Below are 4999 nucleotides of genomic sequence, written 5' to 3' on the forward strand. Positions count from 1 at the left end.
AGCTGGAGCAGAAGGGTAGCTGCAGGGCACCAGGTGTCAGGTAGCAGGTAGGGCTTGCACAGCAGGTATGACCAGCTGAGCTGGGCCTGACGGAATACCAGGAGAACATTCAGGTGTTGAGACTGGGTGCGGCACCGGCGGAGCCGCACCCACCGTCGAAATCATACCACGATGTTGCAGTGCAGGTTACTTGAACAGAAATGTTAAACACCGATCACAAAACTTCCACAAAGATTAGCAGAGACGAGCGGGCACAGCCCGACAGCTCCCTGACTTCTTCGTCTTTTTCAGAACCCAAACGATAATTGAGGAGGTCTCTAACTTGCATGGTGCTGCAAGGAACTTATGAGATGGAGTACAGACCAGGAGGCAAAATTTTACCAACGCACCACCCGCGAGGAGCAAAGGTATTCATCGTTAACGAACGCGAAAAACACGAAGACAACAGGGAAGCAGACAGAACCGAAGCGCTCCTAGAGGAGGCCTCTAACTTCAACAGTGCAGGAGGAACTTATTGGATAGAGTACAGATCAGGCGACAAATTTTCTCGAACGCACCACCCGCGAGTAGCAAGGGTTCTCATCGTTAACGAACGCAAAAAAGACGACGACGACAGAGAAGACAGAACCCAAGCGCTCACAGAGGAGGTCTCTCACTTGAATAGTGCTGCAAGGGACTTATGAGATGGAGTACAGACCAGGCGACAAAATTTTCCCAACGCACCACCCGCGAGTAGCAAAGGTATTCATCGTTAACGAACGCAAAAAAGACGAAGAGAACAGAGAAGAAGACAGAACGGAAGCGCTCCTAGAGGAGGCCTCTAACTTCATTAGTGCTGGAAGGGACTTATGAGATGGAGCACAGACCCCGCGACAAAATTTCACCAATGCACCACCCGCAAGTAGCAAAGGTATTCATCGTTAACGAACGGAAAAAGAACGAAGACGACAGAGAAGAAGACAGGACCCAAGCGTTCACAGAGGAGGTTTCAAATTTCAAATGTACTGCAAGGGACTTATGAGATGGAGTACAGACAAGGCGACAAAATTTCACCAACGCACCTCCCGCTAGTAGCAAAGGTATTCATCGTTAACGAACGCAAAGAAGACGAATACGACAGAAAAGACAGAACCCAAGCGCTCACAGAGGAGGTCTCTAATTTCAGTAGTGCGGCAAAGGATTGATGAGATGGAATAGAGACCAGGCGACAAAATTTCACGAACGCACCACCCGCGAGAAGCAAGGGTTCCCATGATTAACGAACGCAAAAAAAAACGATGACGACCGAGAAAAAGACAGAACCGAAGCGCTCAAAGAGGAGGTCCCTAACTTCAATAGTGCTGGAAAGAACATATGAGATGGAGTACAGACCAGGCGACAAAATTTTACCAACGCACCACCCGCGAGTAGCAAAGGTATTCATCGTTAACGAACGCAAAAAAGACGACACAGCGAAGAAGACAGAACCGAAGCGCTCACAGAGGAGGTCCCTAACTTCCATAGCGCTGCAAGAGACTTATGAGATGGAGCACAGACCCGGCGACAAAATTTCACCAACGCACCACCCGCGAGTAGCAAAGGTATTCATCGTTAGCGAACACAAAAAAGACCTAGACGACAAAGAAGAAGACAGAACCCAAGCGTTCACAGAGGAGGTCTAAATTTCAAATGTACTGCAAGGGACTTATGACATGGAGTACAGACCAGGCCACAATATTTCATCAGCGCACCACCCGCGAGTACAAAAGGTATTCATCGTTAATAACGCAAAGAAGACGAAGACGACAGAGAAGACAGAACCCAAACGCTCACAGAGCAGTTCTCTAATTTCATTAGTGCTTCACAGGATTTATGAGGTGGAGTACAGACCAGGCGAAAAAATCTCACCAAAGCACCACCCGCGAGCAGCAATGGTATTCATCGCTAATGAACGCAAAAAAGACGAAGACTACAGAGAAGAACACAACAGAACAGAAACACAAGGGTTCACTATGGAGGTTTCTGACTTCCATAGTGCTGTAAAGAACTAATGAGACGGAGTACAGATCATTCGACAAAATTTCACCAACGAAACACCCGCGAGTAGCAATGGTACCAGTTCATGGTTTACAAGCAAAAAAAGACTAAGACGGGAGAGAACACAGAACCCAAGCTATAATTGAGGAGGTCGCTAACTTGCATGGTGCTGCAAGCAACTGATGAGATGGAGTACAGACCAGGAGGCCATTTTTTTCCAACGCACCACCCGCGAGTAGCAAGGGTATTAATCGTTAACGAACTCAAAAAAGACGAAGACAACAGAGAAGCAGACAGAACCGAAGCGCTCACAGAGGACGCCTCTAAATTCAACAGTATTGGAAGGAAGTTATTGGATAGAGTACACACCAGGCGACAAAATTTTACCAGCGCACCACCCGCGAGTAGCAAGGGTTCTCATCGTTAACGAACGAAAAAAAGACGAAGACGACAGAGAAGAAGACAGAACCCAAGCACTCACAGAGTAGGTCTCTAACTTCAATAGTGCTGCAAGGGACTTATGAGATGGAGTACAGGCCAGGCGACAAAATTTCACCAACGCACCAACCGCGAGTAGAAAAGGTATTCATCGTTAACGAACGCGAAAAAGACGAATACGACAGAGAATACAGAACCCAAGCGCTCGCAGAGGAGGTCTCTAATATCATTAGTGCTGCAAAGGATTGATGAGATGGAGTACAGACCAGACGACAAATTTTCACGAACGCACCACCCGCGAGAAGCAAGGGTTCTCATCGTTAACGAACGCAAAAAAGACGTAGACGACAAAGAAGAAGACAGAAACGAAGCGCCCACAGAGGAGGTCCCTTACTTCAATTGTGCTGCAAGGGACATATGAGATGGAGTACAGACCAGGCACCAAAGTTCACCAATGCACCACCCGCGAGTAGCAAAGGTATTCATCGTTAATGAACGCAAAAAAGATGAGGACAACAGAGAAGAACAGAGAACCCAAGCGCTCACAGAGGAGGCCTCTCACTTCAATAGTCCTGCAAGGGACTTATGAGATACAGTACAGACCAGGCGACAAAATTTTCCCAACGCACCATCCGCGAGTAGCAAAGGTATTCATCGTTAACGAACGCAAAAAATACGAAGAGAACAGAGAAGAAGACAGAACTGAAGCGCTCACAGAGGAGGCATCTAACTTTATTAGTGCTGGAAGGACCTTATTGGATAGAGTACAGATCAGGCGACAAAATTTTACGAACGCACCAGCCGCGAGTAGCAAGGGTTCCCATCGTTAACGAACGCAAAAAAGACGAAGACGACAGAGAAGAAGACAGAACACAAGCGCTGCCCCAGTGCCCCAGGATATGGCAAAATCAATAATGCAGAGGAATGGGAGACCATACTCAGAAGTGCCGACCTTAGCATACAACGATACGCTACCCGCCTGGCAGCAGAAGCTGCGCGACTATACCGTTGCTAGTTTTCCAGCTGCGACGCTGCCCCTCCCCGGACGCCTGCGTGCGGACCCGGAGGGTCACGGGTCTTCTTCTGGCGGAAATAAAGTTTCTTCACTCACTCACAGAGGAGGTCTCCAACTTCAATAGTGCTGCAAGGGACTTATGAGAATTAGTACAGACCAGACGACAAAATTTCACGAACGCACCACCCGCGAGAAACAAGGGTTCTCATCATTAACGAACGCAAAAAAGACGAAGACGACAGAGAAGAAGACAGAACCCAAGCGTTCACAGAGGAGGTCTTTAACTTCAATAGTGCGGCAAGGGATTTATGAGAATTAGTACAGACCAGGCGACAAAAGTTCACGCACCACCCGCGAGTAGCAAAGGTATTCATCGTTATTGAACGAAAAAAAGACGACGACAACAGAGAAGAAGACTGAACCGAAGCGCTCACAGAGGAGGTCCCTAACTTCAATAGTGCTCCAAGGGACTTATGAGATGGAGCACAGACCCGGCGACAAAATTTCACCAATGCACCACCCGCGAGTGGCAAAGGTATTCATCGTTAATGAACACAAAAAAAACGGAGACGACAGAGAAGAAGACAGGACCCAAGGGTTCACAGAGGAGGTTTCAAATTTCAAATGTACTGCAAGGAACCTATGAGATGGAGTACAGACAAGGCGACAAAATTTCACCAACGCACCACCCGCGAGTAGAAAAGTTATTCATCGTTAACGAACGCAAAAAAGACGAATACGACAGAGAAGACAGAACCCAAGCGCTCACAGAGGAGGTCTCTAATTTCATTAGTGCTGCAAAGGATTGATGAGAAGGAGTAAAGACCACGCGACAAAATTTCACGAACGCACCACCCGCGAGAAGCAAGGGTTCTCATCGTTAACGAACGGAAAAAATACGAAGACGACAGAGAAGAAGACAGAACCCAAGCGCTCAGATAGGAGGTCTCGAACTTCAATAGTGCTGCAAGGGACTTTGAGATGGAGTACAGACCAGGGGACAAAATTTTCCCAACGCACCACCCGCGAGTAGCAAAGGTACTCATCGTGCTGGTGCTGGTGCTTGGCTGTGAAATTAATTGTGGTTCTTGGTGGTGCCTGCGTGCTCGTCACTGGTGAGGCCTTTCTGTGTGGGGGGATTTGGCGAGGTCTAAGGTTAGGTCTGTAGGCGTGGTAAATGCGCATTTGAGGGCGCGTTTGGCTCAGGTATGTCGCTGACCTCCCCGGGCGGAGGGTCGGCAGCCTGGTTTGCCAGCTTGCCCACCCAAAGCTTGCCGCTGGAATCTTTTAAGAAAAATGGAATTGACGTCATCCATGTGGCTCTCGTACCGATCGGTGAGGGCGTGATCAAGATGAAAAGCTCTAAAATTCTTCAACAGGAGCTTAAGTCTCTAACCAAGCACTATTTACAGATCTCTGAGGTGCGACCGTTCGGTCGTAGAGGCATTGTCTGCAAGTCCTCTGACATTGCTTGCGCCACGGACCTGTTACAGTGCAAAATTTTTGACTCATTGCCGGTGAAAGCCATCT

This window comes from Amblyomma mixtum, chromosome 3, assembly GCF_055824585.1.
Source record: "Amblyomma mixtum isolate Tamu chromosome 3, ASM5582458v1, whole genome shotgun sequence".
NCBI classification, from domain to species: domain Eukaryota; kingdom Metazoa; phylum Arthropoda; class Arachnida; order Ixodida; family Ixodidae; genus Amblyomma; species Amblyomma mixtum.